Source organism: Lepidochelys olivacea (genome assembly GCF_965140295.1).
Source record: "Lepidochelys olivacea isolate rLepOli2 genome assembly, chromosome: 5".
Classification (NCBI taxonomy): domain Eukaryota; kingdom Metazoa; phylum Chordata; order Testudines; family Cheloniidae; genus Lepidochelys; species Lepidochelys olivacea.
This window is the reverse complement of record NC_140415.1, coordinates 73,666,717-73,686,454: the sequence shown is the minus strand read 5'-3', so window position 1 is coordinate 73,686,454 and position 19,738 is coordinate 73,666,717.

Below are 19,738 nucleotides of genomic sequence, written 5' to 3'. Positions count from 1 at the left end.
TCAAATAACTTGGTTCGTCTCTATGGTGCCACAAGTACTCCTTTTCTTTTTACATCTCCACATGAAATCAACAAGGGATGTGAATTAAACATGGCAGCCACAAACAGGAAAAACAAACCAGAGAAGTTTTTGGGTGAGATAAGACTTATAGACAGGAGGTTAGCCTGTTAAGTTTAGTCTCTAGCAAGCATGGTATGATTTTCTCTTATATATAACCCTATTGTTTCCATTAGCCTTACTATCTCTTGAATCTTTGATATTCTATTCCTAGTGAAAACAACAATAAATTTCTCAGTGCTCTGGTATTAAGCAAGGAGCTCATCCTGAGTTGAATCATACAATCAAGTTGCAGTGGGGGAGGTTTAGATTGGATATTAGGAAAAACTTTTTCACTATGAGGGTGGTGAAACACTGGAATGCGTTACCTAGGGAGGTGGTAGAATCTCCTTCCTTAGAGGTTTTTAAGGTCAGGCTTGACAAAGCCCTGGCTGGGATGATTTAACTGGGAATTGGTCCTGCTTCGAGCAGGGGTTTGGACTAGATGACCTTCTGGGGTCCCTTCCAACCCTGATATTCTATGATTCTATGAATCTGGTATATACATTGTTGCTTTGCGGAGAGAACACCCAGTATTTGTGAGTGAGCAGTGGATAAGGGGCTGGTGCACCTACTATTATTAACCTGCAAAGTAAGGGCTGCCATAGCCCAGAGGAGATTGTTTGGGTGGCTAACAGACTAGTGGTGTCTGCTCCCTGACACCCACTCTTTCTCTGTGTTTGTCTATTTAGCATATAAACTTTTCAAGGTAGGGACTTTTCTGAGCGTGGGTGCATACACAAAGCTAGCTCAATAGGTTTCAGTCTTGACTGGGGTCTCAAATCACAAATACACAGTAGAACTAAACCTAACAATAAATCAGCTAAATAGCCTTTATTGTACCATAATAATGTTTTTAGCCATTTAGAAATATTTAATAGCTTAAACTCCTTTTAAAGTCCAGAATCCACTACACATATATGAATATTTTACATTAGGAGGTTCTCAAATTTTATTTCACCTCTTTTGCCCGGGCCTGCCTCAGGCTCATGCTTTATCAACTAAGGCTCCTGGAACTCTGATACTTTGTACCACCAGCCTATGAAAATCTCTCTTGGCACTTTTACTATATATAATATTGTTAAAACCAATAATTAGCTGCCTGCAGCTCTCTAATCGGAATTCACTGTGGGTCAAGCAATGAAAAGAGGCTTGGCACCTGTTGCTTTTTTGAATCGCAACCCAAACAAAATCATGCATAGGGCCTTGCAATTTATATAACATGAAGATAAATTATATGTTATAATTATGCAACATGTGCCTGGAAGTGGCATTTATACAATAGGTATGCAAATTTATGCTCTGTTACATCAAACAAAACAAATTTCCAACTTTCATTAGGGTTTTGGATTGGGCCAGAATGATGAATTGTCCAGAGTGGGTTAAATGGAATTTGCTAGAGCTGCCCTAAATCACATTCCCTTGTGCCTTTCCAGCACAGTCTTGCTGGTTTTGGTTTTCTGTTCTTGTTTTTTTGTGTGTGTTTTTTGGTGCACATGCACAATCTTTATTAATGGTACAATGGTACCCTCTAGGGCAGTGATACTCCAACTGACGCTCGGGAACCACAAGTGGCTCTTTAATATGTCTCCTGCCGCTCTTCTCAGCGCATATTAAAACCCTATGTGATTTAATTATTAACCTATGAATTTACACTACTGTGGCTCTTTTGGGCAATGTTGATCACAAATTTGGATCCTGAACCACTGAGGTCTGAGGATCACTGCTCTAGGGGCTCTATGCTCTGTGAAATGAATGAGGATTTTGCATTTGACTTCAGTGGCTGTAGGATTAGGCTGTAAAGCAACAAATGTGCCAGTTTGTCCTTTCCTTGGTATCAGTATATTTCTTTCCTTCCTAGTAGTGACCTGAGAATCCCCTTTTCTTTAGATTAGCTGGAGTAGAATTATACAGCATGATCATCTTTCATCTCATAGGAATATTTGGCTTTTATTCTTTGTTGATTCTTACTGGGGTTAAAGTTTTATATGAGAGCTGGGAGGAATCTCAGCTGCCCCTCCTCTGCTAAAGCAGGGGAGCTCCCTTTCCTTCCCCTGACTTGGGTAAGCAGTGATCCCTCACTGTTCCTTCTGCTGAGCTGGTGCAGAAGGGAACTCCCCTATTATTTTAACCTACTCTAACTACACAGGAATAAGAAAGAGGACCGCTATCCTGCAGAAGTGATCTTTCCACAAAGTTGCCATGTGTGGAGGACAAATACTTCAGGACAGTCTATAATTCTGGTCGGACACAGCCATCTTTGGGAGTTCATTATTTTTAGGGTCAAACAATTAAAAAAATTAATCGCAATTAATTGCTAGATTAAAAAAATAGTCATGAATAATCATACCATTAATAAAATACCAATTTAAAAGGATTATAAATATTTTTGGATGTTTTTCCATATTTTTCAAAATATTGTAGCCAGTTGTAATTGAAATCAAGTGTACAGTGATCACTTCATAATTTTGATTTTTACAGAGCAAATATTTGTAAAGATAAACAAAAGAAACCATATTTTTCAATTCACCTCATACAAGTACTGTAGTGCAATCTCTTTGTCCTAAAAGTGCAACTTATTTTTTTTTAAGTAATTGCACTCAAAAACAAAACAGTGGAAAACTTTAGAGTCCAGTGGTTCTCAAACTTCATTGCACTGTGACCACCTTCTGACAACAAAAATTACTACATGACCCCAGGAGAAGGGACCGAAGACGCAGCCTACCCAAGCCCCATGGCTCCAGGTGGGGGAGATAAAGCTGAAGCCCAAGGGCTTCTGCCCTGGGCAGGGGACATGTAACCATAGCCCTGAGCAGTGGGACTTGAGCTTCAGACTTGCTGGGGCCTAGAGCCAACACCAGCATTGCTGACCCCATTAAAATGGGGTCGTGACCCACTTTGGGATCCCAACCCACAGTTTGAGAACACCTTCCATAGAGCCTATAAGTCCACCCAATCCTACTTCTAGTTGAGCCAATCAATATGATAAGCAAGTTTGTTTAATTTCATAGGAGATAATGCTACCTGCTTCTTATTCACAATGTCACCTGAAAGTGAGAATAGGCATTCGCATGGCACTGTTGTAGCTGGAGTTGCAAGGCATTTACATGCCAGATATGCTAAATATTCATATGCCCCTTTGTGCTTCAACCGCCATTCCAGAGGACATGCTTCTGTGCTGATGGTGCTTGTTTAAAAAAAAAAATAAATAAATTTGTGACTGAATTACTCAGGGAAGAATTGTATGTCTCCTGCCCCACGGTTTTACCTGCATTCTGCCATATATTTTGTGGTATGGCAATCTTGGATGATGACCCAGCATAAGTTCATGGATGGTTTTTGTTTGTTTGTTTTTTTTAGAATACTTTCACTGCAGATCTGACAAAATGTAAAGAAGATACCATTATAAGCTTTCTAAAGAAAGCTACAGCAGTTGACCCAAGGCTTAAGAATCTGAAGTGCCTTCCAAAATCTGAAAGGGATGAGGTGGAACATGCTGTCAGAAGTCTTAAAAGTGCAACATTCTGATGTGGAAACTACATAGCCCAAATGACCAAAAAAGAAAATCAACCTTCTGTTAGTGGCATCTGACTCCGAAGATGAAAATGAATGTGGGTCATTCTGCACTGCTTTGGATCATTATCAAGCAGAACCCGCCTGTTCTCACTTTCAGGTGACATTGCAAATAAGAAGTGGGCAGCATTGTCTCCCGTAAATGTAAACAAACTTGTTCAGCCAATTGCTAAGACAAAGAAGAAGTAGGACTGAGTGAACTTGTAAGTTCTAAAGTTTTACATTGTGTTTGAGTGCAATTATGTAAAAAAAAAAAAAAAATCTACATTTGTAACTTGCACTTTCACAACAAAGAGATTGCACTACGGTACTTGTATTTTTCAATTCACCTGGTACTATTTATTTTGTTCATCTATTTTACATTACATTTTTATTTGTAATAAAAAATAATGGTGAGCACTGTACACTTTCTATTCTTTGGTGTAAATGAAATAAGTATATTTGAAAATGTAGAAAAACATTCAAAAATATTTAGAATAAATTTAAAGTGGTATTCTATTGTTTCGCAGTGTGATTAAAACTGCAACTAATCGACTTTTTAAATTTGTTTTGCATTAATTACTTGAGTTAAGTGCAATTAATTGACAACCTTAATTTTTTTTTCACGTTCTGTCTTTTGGTATGTCTTGTTAGCATTGTGTATAAGAGACATTCACAAAAGGAATTCATTATTATGAACATTGCTAGTAGTCTGTTAACTGCGTAGACTGAGGAGACTGTAGCCATGATGTATGATTCACATGGCATGGAAAAACCTCAGAGTTCTGTCCATAGACATGTCCCTGCATACCTTGCTGAGTCACAAGGCATGTCTGCCTTCTCTCAGTGGGTCAGTTGTATAGCTGATGGTCCTTAATGGGCCATCAAGCAGGCTAGGCAGAGCTGACACCAACTTGTCTGGGGCATCACCCAGAAGCACAGCATAAGTTTGAAATACAGGCAGTATAGAGCCAATATTCATAACTTCAACTACACAATGATACACACATATAGACAGCATAATCATAATCAGCAAACCATAACCTTGTCTTAGACACCTCATTTGACCCCCTTCACATAAGATTTGGTGCCACTACAGGACCTCGGTTGCAATGATGATCTATGTGGTCCCAGATTATGTCAATAACATCACAGCAAAGTAATATTATTAATCTGCAAATGCTACCAATGTGAACTGTAGACTCACACTTCCCTGAAGATTGAGGCGATCTGCCTTTAAAGAGGCTTTAAACTCAACTGCAAAATGGAGAGTACTTGGTTAACAAGCAAATTAAGGAAAAACACAAATTGAAAATTGCTACACAAATACTAATAAAAGCAGAAAATTGTCTATTAGAATCATAAACTAGTTCCTTGAAAAGAAACAGTGTAAGAATCAGCCTGTCAAAAGGGAAGGTTCAGATACATTCCCTCCCCCCCCGCCGCCCTTGTTTTCAGAGGAAGCATGGGCCAAATTTAGAAGCACAGGACTAGGTAGCAGGAGAGCTGGGTTTTGTTCCTGGCTTTCCTACAGACTTTCTGTATTACTTTAGGTAAGTCACTTAATCTCCATCTGTTTTCCCAATACTAAAATTAGGATAATTCCCCAAAGGACATCGAGATGCTGAATTTTATTAATGTTGTTTGCGCAGGTGTGATGGATTGAATCACAGAAACCCCCTTGGGACTGCCATCTGATGTGTCAAGACTACTTCTGCTCCTGCTTTCCTGCCCTGTCAGCTTAGGACTTCAGTGCCCTGCCTGGTTTGAGCCAGACCTGCTAGCCTGCTGCAAACCCAGACCCAGGTCTGAACCATGTCCCCTAACAGCTGTAGGCTTAACTGAAAGCAGCTTACAGAAGTGTGCCTGTCTTTAACACTCAGATACCCAACTCCCAATGGAAAAACACCAGCTTGAAGATGGATTCCAGTTCAGGTGACATGATCACATGTCACTGTAAGACTTCATGCCTTTATTCCTCCCAGCCTGACTCACAGGAAGGCCTGCCTGCAAACAGAGCCATCCACAGTCAATTGTTCGGCTGATGGGAGCCATCAAGATTCCAAGCCACCGTTAATGGCCCACACTTCGCATAATTACAATAGGCCCTCAGGGTTATATTTCATATTTCTAGTTTTAGATACAAGACTGGTACATTTATACAAATAGGATGACCACACTCAGTAGACAATAAGCTCTTTAATGATACCTTACAAGAGACCTTTTGCATGAAGCATATTTTAGTTAATCATATTCACACTCATTAGCATATTTTTATAAAATCATATAGAGTGCAACGTCACAACAGAGTTTTCAAATCCATGGAAAGAGGGTGCCTTGGAAGCGTAGACTTCTATAATTCTGTGAAGGAATAGAGACTAGTTACAGGCAAAGTTAATTTGGATAAATTAAGAGCCAGTTCAAATCTTGAACAGAACCACACTTTTTGAGGCCCTTCTACAAAAAAAAGGTCAGTTAACTTTTAAAAACATTTCATGAGCCTTTGCATTTTCTGGGATAGAAAGTAGAAATCCTTAACTTTCACAAAGAAATCCGTGTTTCTAACTGGAAATATTGGAAACTTTGGGTTTTTCTCACCAAGCTTTACAGCCTTGCTTCTAAACCAAAGCAGTTCAGACAGGTGAGAAACTTTATTTCACCCAAACCTCTGATGCTGAAAGGTCAGCCAAAATAAATTGATTGGCACTAGTACTGTGGGAACAAATCGTGAAGTCCTTGCTCAGTTCCTGACCAGGACCTGATCCTCCACTGCCTGGCATCTTGTATAGCTATTTACCTGTGCAAAGGGCGTGTAAAATTCAGCCATTCTCCTTTGGACAGGGGTAAATGACAACTACACAAAGGACAAGCTGGTGGAGAATCAAGTCTCAGTTATTACAGAGGCAACATTCTCATTCATAGTAGGAACTGGATATAGACTTCAGGATTTGCCCCTGTGTGAATGAAGAATAGAATGGATGCAGTTTCAACATTTCTTGTGTGGGAGGGTTATCATGGGGAGTGAAGCTGACCCATCTGGGGTGGTAGGTCAGCAGCTGAAGTAAATAAAATCATAGTAACTTCAAATATTTGCAGCTATTGTAGCATTTCAGAAATACTTTCATAAACTCTGTTACCTGGCAAAACCCAGTGGAGAGTGAGCAATATTCTCTGCAATCAAAGAGCAGGACCTTGGGAAGCCAAGCACATTCTCTACAGACACACAGCAGGGTGGGAGGGTCAGTGAATTTTAGGCAGGTAGAAGGTCTGCATGTAGGCCACTATCAGCAGGGTCTTGGGGAGAGATGGTTAAACATTCTTCAGTTTCTGTAAATAGGTTAGCACTGGACTCTGGAAATTATTTTCATGAAGAAGGGGCAGCATTGTTATTCATGAGCCATGTAGTTATAAGTGGCTAATGAGGGCATCCCTATTGAGCATAGGTAAACTTTATATCTGCAGTATAGTTATTTAAGCAATAATTGACATGCAAGGCATTTCCTTGGATTAATGACCAGCTGTGTGGAATTGATGTCCCAAATTACAGCTGATAACCGTTAACCCAAGCAGATAATTAATCCCCAGAAATGCCCTGTGCTTAGATTGTTATTGTTGTTATAGACTGAACATGAAAATAAACAAGCCAATGGGGCCAAATTCAGGGCTTTGGTATCAATGGGTATAACTGTCTTTGAACCCATTGACTTCAGCAGAGGTGCAACTGCTGACACCAGGCCTGAGTTTGACCCCTGGATGTTTTTTTGTGAAGGACACAATTTTAATTGTATGTATAATACATTTCTGTAGAATTAATGTCCTGTGAATTAGCCAGTCATATTGCTTGAAACTTCTCTTGACGCTGTGTTCAGCTGACACATTTTGGACACATTCTGCTCTCATTTACAGTGGGGTGACTCTTGACTCAGTCTACTGAAATCAGTTGCATTAGTGTAAATGAGAGCAATATTGGCTTCATAAGCTTCCTATCTCTAACGCTTAGTTTTATCTTTGGTGTTTGTGCTGGTGCCAAGCTCTGTTCCCTCTTAGCTGTGCGCATGTGAACATCCAATTTGTGGATAAATTGGAGAGAGTCCAGCGAAGGGCAACAAAAATGATTAGGGGACTGGAACACATGACTTATGAGGAGAGGCTGAGGGAGCTGGGATTGTTTAGCCTGCAGAAGAGAAGAATGAGGGGGGATTTGATAGCTGCTTTCAACTACCTGAAAGGGGGTTCCAAAGAGGATGGCTCTAGACTGTTCTCAATGGTAGCAGATGACAGAACGAGGAGTAATGGTCTCAAGTTGCAGTGGGGGAGGTTTCGACTGGATATTAGGAAAAACTTTTTCACTAAGAGGGTGGTGAAACACTGGAATGCGTTACCTAGGGAGGTGGTAGAATCTCCTTCCTTAGAGGTTTTTAAGGTCAGGCTTGACAAAGCCCTGGCTGGGATGATTTAACTGGGAATTGGTCCTGCTTCGAGCAGGGGGTTGGACTAGATGACCTTCTGGGGTCCCTTCCAACCCTGATATTCTATGATTCTATGATTCTATGCACACAGATCCTAAACCCCGTGCACATGGCGGAACACCACGCCCACTACAATTTCCACAGAAGAAATTTTTTGCGCACACCGCCTGTCAAAAATTAGAGGGAACATTGGTGCCAAGCTCTGTTGAGCTGGCCTTTAAGTGGCAGTAAGTGGGAACAGAGGGAGGGGAAAAAACAGAAGAGAAAAGTGAAAGCTAGTCAAAGTGTGTGGGGGTGGGGCGAGCGTCTGTAACCCTCATAGATTTTTCACGTACACTCAGGGGAAAAGTTTAGTTCATTTTGTTTCTGTCGGGGTCAGATGATTAAATAATTGAAGGTATTTTACTCAGGGTGTTTTCAGATGTCATGCCTATATTAGGATGAATTCAAACTGGAACAGGTACAGAGAAGGGCTACTAGGATGATCCGAGGAATGGAAAACTTGTCTTATGAAAGGAGACTCAGGGAGCTTGGCTTGTTTAGCCTAACTAAAAGAAGGCTGAGGGGAGATATGATTGCTCTCTATAAATATATCAGAGGGATAAATACCGGAGAGGGAGAGGAATTATTTAAGCTCGGTACCAATGCGGACACAAGAACAAATGGATATAAACTGGCCACTAGGAAATTTAGACTAGAAATTAGACGAAGGTTTTTAACCATCAGAGGAGTGAAGTTTTGGAATAGATCGTTTGCCCCCACTGCTTCCCTTGGAAGGCTATCTGGCTTTAAGATTAAACTCGATACGTTTATGGAGGAGATGGTATGATGGGATAACATGGTTTTGGTAATTAAATATTCATGGTAAATAGGCCCAATGGCCTGTGATGGGCTATTAGATGGGGTAAGATCCGAGTTACCCGGGAAAGAATTTTCTGTAGTATCTGGCTGATGAATCTTGCCCATATGCTCAGGGTTTAGCTGATCGCCATATTTTGGGGTCGGGAAGGAATTTTCCTCCAGGGCAGATTGGAAGAGGCCCTGGAGGTTTTTCGCCTTCCTCTGTAGCATGGGGCACGGGTCACTTGCTGGAGGATTCTCTGCTCCTTGAAGTCTTTAAACTACGATTTGAGGACTTCAATAGCACAGATATAGGTGTGAGGTTTTTTCTGTAGGCGTGGTGGGTGAAATTCTGTGGCCTGCGTTGTGCAGGAGGTCAGACTAGATGATCATAATGGTCCCTTCTGACCTAAATATCTGTGAATCTATGAACCAAAACACTTGAGCTGAACATCCCTAAGATTGGGATGTGTATTGGATTTTTTTTTTTCAATCTGAAACAAGTTTCGGATCTGAATTTTGCAAATGTCCGCTGTCTTTGTAATCCACCAAACAAATACTGCAGATCTGAGCATGCTTGAAAGCTGGCATGTTCAGAATTCAGATCTGGATCCAAATGTTCTGTTCTGAGCCTATCTCTAGTGATTTAATAGCTAAATGTTTTAAGAATTTAAAACACATTTAAAGTTTTGAATCTTCATCACGTTTGTTGTAAACTTGCGTGAATCTCAACCATCTGCTCTTATGCCTCAGTTGATCAAATTTCCCCATGCAGGTCCCATATTCATTTTAGCTTTCTGAGGGGAGAGAAATCCATTTGCCTGTCTGACAGGCGTAGCTGGATATCTGAGAGGGAGCTAGCATCTTGGGACCCAGCATACACAGGGGATGACAGCCCATTGTTTCTGCCACATAAAAAAGGAAGGTGGCTCAGTAGAACTACACCATTAAAATGGTTTATGGAAGCGAAAAAATGATTAAGTGACTTTGATTGTTAACGATCTCCTGAGGGAAATCTTAGTGTTCAGATTTGTGTGTTTTATTATTGACAGCTCTATACAAAACAAAAGGGAAGGAGGGATACATCATCAGATACAGACAATATATACTAAATACAAATCATCCATTACTTAACCATATAGAAACTCTAGATGAGCTCAGAAAACCTCATAATGAAGACTTGACAGCTCCACAAAACTATGAAAAATATTTATAGAAGAATATTCTCGTACACATTCTCGTACACATGTATTTTCAATAGAAAACATTCTGTTGATCTACCACATACTATAGTCTGTTTTGTTTTTCCCCCTCTCATTTGTTACTACTAAAAATATTAACATGAAAACAATATTTTTGTGGCTTTGGGGATTGTCTCCCTCTATTGTTCCATATATTCCATATTGTTCAGATCACTGTATATGACCGTGATTGTGGTGCAATATGCAGATCTTAATTATGACTCTGAGAGAGGAATAAGCAGCAGGAGCAGAGCAGGCCCATTAGGCAACAAAGGAATGCAGATGTCCATAGCGATATAAATAGGAAGGATAAAGAGCCAAAAATTCCTTTTACATGCATGCAGTATCAGCAGAAGTTTCTAAGCAGAATGTTTGCAAAGCTTCTTTTGAGACTTCTGCAGCTCTTTTGGGAATAGTCCGGAGGGAATAGATGATAGACATGAACAAATGCTAGCCTGGAATAAAAGGCACTATGGATTATTCTTAAAGAATCTTGTTGTGTAGGTGTCCTTTCTGTGAATAATGTCCTATAAAAGGACTACATCCCTATGTTATTATTAGGGAAACGGTGGGTGTAATTAGGCTGAGATTTGGAAGCAAAATTTGGGAACATCCAATGGAGGAGATGAAAGGATGGCAAGGCCAGTGGTGTGATAGAAATTGAAAGGGAGGGGAAATTTGAAATCTAAACCTGGATCTAGCTTCCCAAACTCTGGCATCCAAAATTGGATCCACACTTTTGAAAAGGCCCCCATCCCGTTTTGTCCCACCCCATATTTCAAAACCCCAAATTTTGTGATTTGAAATGTAGAAATATCCGAATTTTGCAGCTTGGGGCATCTCTACTTTAAATCCTTCCCCATCCTACCATGGTTTCCTCCCACCTATTGGAGACTCTGAAGCCTTGAGTGCTCTCACTTCTTCCTGCATGAGGCTTGAATGGCAGCAACATCCTTAGCTGAGATTAAGATCCAGATGTCTCTTAGAACTCTGTTACATACCAAAATTAATGGCTACCATGGAAGTGGCATGCGGCAGAACTGGTACTTGAAATACTGCTTCCGCAAAAGGCCATGATCTGGATTTGAATACCAACTTCCTTGCATGACAGCGCTTGGCCTTACTATTAGAATATTGGGCTACTTAAGAAACACTTTTTTAGACACGTGTTTTTATGCTGTAAATCGTAGTTCTCACCCGGATTGAGTGCAGTATTGGTTATGTTTTCTCTGCACAAAGAGGAAAGTAGGAATATTATCAGTTTTCAGATTTAGGAAGACCAGGAAAGAAACGTAAGTGTTCAAGAGAAAGCAAAAGGGAACAGTGTGTGTAACTGGCTTTGTAAAGCCCATCGTGAATTGACTCTCTGCTTTCCTGCCTCACATAGGAAGGGAGGCTCCTTATAGTTAGAGGTGCAGTGCACAGAAACCAGAATCATAACATCTCTCTATTTATGTAGCTACAAACAGTGTCCGACACAGGTCACACCAGGGGTTTACTAGGAGAGTTCTTGTTTCTATATAAAAGTTTTCCTATTCACACACTTAATTCATAGAGATCAGAATGACAGGTTTCAGAGTAACAGCCATGTTAGTCTGTATTCGCAAAAAGAAAAGGAGTACTTGTGGCACCTTAGAGACTAACCAATTTATTTGAGCATAAGCTTTCGTGAAATACAGCTCACTTCATTGGATGCATCCGATGAAGTGAGCTGTAGCTCACGAAAGCTTATGCTCAAATAAATTGGTTAGTCTCTAAGGTGCCACAAGTACTCCTTTTCTTTTTAGAGATCAGAATGACACTTTTGAAAGATCCATGTGCTCAATGGACTGGTGTCCCTATTGCCAAAGGCACTCTCACAACTGGCAGCAAGATGGGGCCCATGGTATCTGTGCCTGCATGAAGACTAAGGATTGAGTGTGCATGGAAACTGAACCTGAGGAGGTTTCTTTAGGTCAGAGTTGAGAAGGCACGTTTTCCTTACTGTATCTGTTATGTTGACATTGGTCTAGAAGAGTCTGAGTCTGACACTTTCAGAACCACCAGATTTGCGGAATGCTTTGAGGGGAAAAAGAAGATGGTTCTGGACATGGGGTTTGTTTTGTAAGGGAAGTGTCTATATTTAATATGTACTTTGCATTCTTGGTTTAAAAATTGTGACCATTTTACTGATTATCTTTTTAGATGGAATGTAATTTCCTTAATATCAAATAGGAAAGAACATAATGAGTAGTATGAGGGGTCTACCATCAATCCAACATTGGCCCTGCCCCCGACTATTGAGCCCTGCCCATCTGTCACACTAAGACCCACCCCCTGGGGTATTACTTCCGGGGTCAAAATGGACACATGACTGGAAGCAAGGGGTGACGTGATCCCTCTAAGAACTCATCCCATCATGTTCTACCAATTGAGACAGTTTCAGCCCCAGAGCACATCCCCAAGAGCAGTTTTGACCAAATTGAGCAGGTTCTGGGGTGGGGTGACGTGCACAAAAGAGGGTCATGGGACCCCTCTAAGAACTCCCACCACTGCCCTCTACTCATTGGAGTGGGTTTCAGCCCCCTTAAGTTGTGCCAGAAGAGAAATGTGTACCAATCAGAATAGGTGTAGCATGCAGGTCTAGGCAGGAACCCCCCAATCTCTGTAGCTCAATAATTGGCTGGCCGGCAGCACCACCTCTGTAAGTCCTAGCACCACGCAGAAGAGGCCATCTGATTTCAAGAACGTGTGTTTCAGAAACCAGGGAAACGCTGAGAGGAAACCTGGTCTCCTTCACCACCACCACCGTGAGAACATCAGAATTTGTTTTAGCTCCAAGGGCCTTTGACCCCCTTCAGAAAAAGTGCTACATCAGCGACAGTTCCCAGGAGGAGGAGGGAGGGGCCAAGAGGAGCCCTTTTGCCCAGCTGTTGATGGATATGCCAGAACCAGAGACTCAAGCGCTTGTGAGAAGACCGACTAGCATGATGGCTTCTCATCATCCACCCCCCGGAGGAGGAAGGCAATCGCAGCTTATGGGAATCACTGGTGGACAAGGTGAATGGAGAAGACATTGCTCAGGTAAATGAACAATTAAGAAGTGACAGTCAAGGATAGGGTGTAATGGGATAGGAACTGAGCTGGGGATGTGTAAATCTAAAACAACAGGCATGGGTCTATGGTTGTTTTCTTAAAATCTCTCAACAGCTCAACAGTGCCTTTCTAGAGGACCCAGACAGCATTGCATGAGACTGTGAAGATGAATCGGGCCCATCTTGTTTTTGCTCAATGCTGCTACAAATCGCTGATGAGGACGCCAAGAAGGATGGCTGTATGGATTTAAGGAGGACCCTTGGCATAGAACTAACTGACCCTGTGCCACGTCGTGAGTGTAAAAAAGTCATGTGGTCTATTGCACACATTGCTGTGGATGCTGTCCTTAATCATTGCCTTAGGGAGAAGCTTTTTGAAGATTGTGAGGGCTTTGTCATAGGCACACCAAGCCAATGGCACCATGACTTGGACTTCAGAGGCTATAAACTGCAAGCTCTGGGACCTCTGTGCTGACCTGTTTGGAAAGCTTATTAAACAGTCGTTATTGCCGCAGGTTATTCTTTGCAGTGTCTGTGCCTAACCCAAGAAAATTTAGCACAAGGGGTGACCTTGGTAAATGCTGTACAAAATGCTCAAGACACTAACAGTGTTTTAAAGAAAATGACCAAACTGGAGGATACCTGCTTAGTGTGTTTTATTGACTGGTTCACACAAAAAGTTACAGAACCATGCTTAGGAAAAAGCAATCTAAAAGGATTAAGCTGCATTTCTGAGTTTGCCTTGGATTTTCTGTCACCTTGGGCAAGTCACAGAATTGCTCTGTGCCTCAGTTTACCCATCTGTAAAATGGGGAATAAAAAATAAGCATGTTTACTACAGATGGGTTTTGTAAGGCTAAATTCATTGACGTCATCATGATGTGTGCTCCTCATGGGAAGGTGTCCCTGGAAGTGCAAAGAATTATTAATCTGAACACCCGCTTACAAAACCTGCCCAAATAAAGATGACATATTTTATCTGGTCTACTCATCTTATCAAAGACCGAACCAAACCCTGTTGTGTTACCAAGCATTGTGTTTACACCACCTTGACTGCTCTCTTTGTATATTGTTTACCCCTCACCTCTTTTAGATTACGAGCTTTCCAAGGCAGGGAGCATGTGTGCTTTTTATCTGTATAGCGCTTAGCATGTTGTAGAGGCTACTGGAAACAAACACAATAATAATAAGGGCAATATGAATTCAGAACAATGTGCCTGATATAAAACCCACTGCAAGTCCATAGTGTCTCCGCTGTGTTCAGTGGACTTTGGACCGGGCCTTAATCTACCTGTAGCACTTTCAGGTTCTTGGAGTTTTTAGTCTTTTTCTAGTAGAGAGGATTTTTCTTCACCCACAGAATTCTGAAGCAGTTTGGCTTTTATTGTAAAAGTTCTGTACAAATACTCTTCTTTATTCCAAGAAACTTTCAGGATTCTTTATGACCCAGGAAGAAGCTGCTGAGTTTTATGATGTGATCTGCGTAGGAGGTTGGCATTCTGATGAAGATGAATGGGTTGGGAAACAGTCATAGATAACCTTTAATGCGAAAAAAGTGGACAACAAATATGGACAACAAACCAAGGAGACCTCCCTTTGTATGAATAAAATGCCCATCAACTATATGTGGATGCTAATAATTAATAAGAGCTTATCTAAATTGGCACTGCCTTTTGGGCACAGAACCAGCAGATTTGCTGACATTAATAAAATTGATCTGCATTACATTGCTCCATAATGATTACCCAACTAATTAACCCTTTTTAGTCCCAGCAGTCCCTTTACACGTCATATCTAAAGTTAAGAATGCATATGTATTTTTGACTTCCAGTACCCAGAGGGCAGGATTTGAACGTGGTTCAAAAAAGAACTAGATAAGTTCACGGAGGATAGGGTCCATCAATGGCTATTAGCCGGGATGGGCAGGGATGGTGCCCTAACCTTGGTTTGCCAGAAGCTGGGAATGAGCGACAGGGGATGGATCACTTGATGATTACCTGTTCTGTTCATTCCTTCTGGGGCACCTGGCATGGGCCACTGTCGGAAGACAGGACACTGGGCTAGATGGACCTTTGATCTGACCCAGTGTGGCCGTTCTTATGATGCACTTTAAATATTCAAATGTTGGGGAGGCCAAATATTTATTATATTGCCTTTAGAAAAGTAAGTTTAAAAAGTCACTGTACTCTTGGTAGAATGCATATGTATCATTTTTCCAGTGAAGTACCCAGGGCAGAACTTTGGCCCAGAAATCTCTTCCGTCTGAGGAGCGTACAGACACAGCGGCTAAGCGAAGGATAGGGTTTCATGTCTCTTGTATGCAAGCGTGTGTTTGCCTTTCGGGGAGCTGCAGGGTGTTCAGCACCTCTGAAGATCAGCCTACTTTTATTTAGGATGCGTGCTATGGATTTAGCAGCTTAACTTTGTGCACCCAGCACTGAAACCTGTGTTCTGCGTTTAATTACCTGCTTCGAAGTGGTCTGTAATAAGCTGCATTCTGCAGGGCTGAAGAAGGTGAGCTTAACGCAGCACTCCCCCATTCTTGAATTTTCTTCTGGATTTTGTGGTCTGAGGCTTAAAAATGACACATGAATCTACAATGTTTGAAATGAGAGAGGGTCTAATTTGTTTCGCCCGGAACTGATGCTGTCCCTAGATCAGCTAATAATGTTGCTTTAAAAACAGCACAGTTAGCACTCTCCCTTCTGGAAGTGAAGTATGTCGCTTTTATGATAAGCCTAGTCTCTGCTTGGACAGCAAGAATGAAGAAGTCTATATCCTGGTGTGTCCCATGTGGCAATGTGATTTGCTGGCACTGTACCAGAATGTTTTGTGCTGCACATATCTGCGAAGGCTTTTGGTTTTCCATGTAGTTCACCTTTAAATGGAGTGAAGTCCCTCTTCTGTTGCAGAGGTAGCTACCATTTTGTATTCAGAAGCAGCCTGCTGTTCAGAAGCCTCATACACTGTGTGCTCTCCTGGGGCCCCTCTTTGTGCACCTTTTTGTGGTATTCCCTTAATGTAAAGTAAAGGTTGTTCTGAGTAAGCGTGAATGGCTGATCTCTGTGCATAGAAAAACATGATGCAGATGCTGCCGTCAGATACAGAAAGTCCTTAAGAACATGGACTTCTCAGTAGAAGGAGACAGCTAGAGGATTATCATTATTCAACTGAGAATCTCACAGTGATGTACAAATATGAACTAAATAGCAGCTATATTTAAAAATTAACAGATTCACTTTTGCTTTGGGAAATGGGACTCTATCAAGTTATATAAAATACATGGGAAAGTGTTTGTTTGGTAACAGTAATTGATCTTTATGATCTTAGCAAGTCTTGTTAAACTCTTAGAAACAGGTGTTTAATAATTGGGGGTTTTAATGAGATTGTGTTCAGAAACTGTGAAGAAATTGAGAGAGATCTCTAGAATGTAAATGAGAGGTAAGGAAATTTTATCACAGAGGATAATTTAAGACCATATCTGCAGGGGGTAGGTGGGGGGAAGCCTTGAAAACATGCTAAGTGAGAAAGCGAGAAACAAGAAAGGTCTTGTTTGTATTAATGTGTTTTTTTCTTCTCATGAATGAATCAATAAGAGATTAGCTTTTAAGATGTTCTCTTTGATTCTGGGCCTATGAAGCACCCACGAAATAGGGCAGCACCACTCATTTTAAATGTGCTTTTAGTAATGGAACAGGAATAATAAACAGTGGGATGACAGGCCTTTTGCAGACTTTCAAACATGAGACACCTGGTTCAGCCAGTGGCTGAGGCCATCTCATACAAGAAGAGTTCTCATGGGAGAAGGTCATATTAAATCCATTGGTATCCTCATATTTTTGGTAGCCAAACTCCCGTATTGTCTGATTGCTACCTAGCCTGATTACAATAAAAGTGCTGAAGACAAATTTAAAGGTTCAGTGTTCACTGAACCCTCAGTTATCCAAACATAATGGTGGGATGTGAAAGGAGTTCCCATAAATGCAGCATTGCAGATGCTGGGGGTGTTTCAGAGTAGGATTGTTTTCAGATAAACAAGGATTGGATAATTGAGGTTTCACTTTATTTTCATGATGATGCCAAAAATGCATGTGCTTTGGGCCCTAATACTCTGGGCCCTAATACTACAAGGTGCCTGAAAGCCTCTGGAGAGGTGCTGAACAACCTCACCTACCACTGACTTCACCAGAAGTGCTCAGCAGCACTCCTTTGGATCAGGCTCTGTGTTTTCTTCAAATGAACTATGTCTTTTACGGCTTTCAGTGACTGACTGACGCTATTCCATTTAAGATGAGCAGACAGGCAGAATTTGAGAATGCAGCATCACAAGATGTATGTAGTGTTGTAGCCATGTTGGTACCAGGATGTTAGAGAGACAAGATGGATGAGAGGATCTCTCTTATTGGACCAACTTCTGTTGCTGAGAGAGACAAGTTTTTGAGCTTACACAGAGCTCTTCTTTTGGTCTGGGAAATGAACTCAGAGTGGCACAGCTAAATACAAGGTGCAACAGATTGTTTTGTATAGTTAGCACACGTTTCAAGGGACAATTCAAGGGGGAGTGGTTAACTAACACCTCTTCAGTCATAGAGGGGACAGGAGGGGGAAACAGTGTATGTGCAGTAGCGTTAGCGGATTATAGCTTGTTGTAATAAACCATAAATCCAGTGTCTTTATTCAGTCCATGATTTTTAGTATCTAGCCAAGTTATGAATTTATGCTCCCAGGCTCATCTTTTGAAAGTGTTGTGCAGGTTTCCGTGGAGGATGAGGACCGATAGATCAGGTATAGAGTGATCACTTTGTGAAAACTGTTCACCCACAGGTGATAGGGTGTTCTTGTCTCTCATCATTTTTCTGTGCAAGTTCATTCAAGAGCATAGTGATTGTCTGATTTCACCCACATAGTTGTTGTTGGGCAATTAGTGTATTGGATGGGCACATCACCTATTCCAATAGATATGTTTAGGACTCACGATCTCAAAGTATGTTGTGGGGGGTGTTGATTATCACAGTAGTGGAGATATGTCGACAGGTTCTGCATTTGTTCTGGCAGGGCCTAGCTCCATCTTAGAATCATAGAATATCAGGGTTGGAAGGGACCCCAGAAGGTCATCTAGTCCAACCCCCTGCTCGAAGCAGGACCAATTCCCAGTTAAATCATCCCAGCCAGGGCTTTGTCAAGCCTGACCTTAAAAACCTCTAAGGAAGGAGATTCTACCACCTCCCTAGGTAACGCATTCCAGTGTTTCACCACCCTCATAGTGAAACCACCCTCCTAGTGAAAAAGTTTTTCCTAATATCCAATCTAAACCTCCCCCACTGCAACTTGAGACCATTACTCCTCGTTCTGTCATCTGCTACCATTGAGAACAGTCTAGAGCCATCCTCTTTGGAACCCCCTTTCAGGTAGTTGAAAGCAGCTATCAAATCCTCCCTCATTCTTCTCTTCTGCAGACTAAACAATCCCAGCTCCCTCAGCCTCTCCTCATAAGTCATGTGTTCTAGACCCCTAATCATTTTTGTTGTTTTGTTTTTATACAATCTTGAGTTGGTCTGATGAGCTTTAAAAGGTTGGGGGGTTCAGAAGAGCAGGTTTCAGGATATGGTCCCCCACCAAGTATGGGTTTTAATTGTTTAATGATGCCCGGTATGGGTTCCAGTGTGGGGTGGCAGGCACATCACAAGATGTGCAGTTAATCAATTCTGGCCCTGTTAGTAGGGGGAAACGAAATCCAGTATAGTTTATTGTACTGGAGTATCACAAGGATCAACAGGACAGAAGAAAATTAAAAAAAATCAAACTATCTTTGGTAGGTTTGGGAGAAGTGTAGTAACCTGCCCCAACAATCCAATATCCCGATCCATCCAAGCTTGTGTTTGCCTTCACTGCACTTCTCCCTGCAGGAAGGACTGCTGCAATTTGGGGCAGTAAATGTACTCCAGCTTTTCATTCTGGGTAAAGCCATTTTCTTCTTCCTCCATCACTCTGAAATCTTAACTCCCTTTAGATACTTCCTTTCCCTTGTAGGGCAGGTTTATACCAGAAAGTTTGGCTGGCATAGCTATGTTGGTTAGCAATGCATTTTTTTTCTGACATTGCTATGATGGTAAAATCCCTAGTGTAGATGCAGTTATATTGGTATAAAAATGCTTATACTAGTTGGGGAACTCACATAAGTTATACAGCATAAGCATTTTTATACCAAATATAACTGTCCCGTAGATTTGGGAGCTGGCTCCCAATTCAAAGCTGACTCCAAACAGCATGATTGCTTGCTTTTGAAGCTAGAGGTTTTCAGCATCCCAAAATATTACCTCCGTGATGTTCCTGAACCTTACTGGCCTGGGACTGAGACTTTTCAAGCCATTTCAGAATCTGGGACTCTTTGGCACATGAGTACATGGTTAGTTCTCAGTTTAAAATTGCTATTTGCTGATAAAAGCTCTTTGGAAGAGTGTAACTT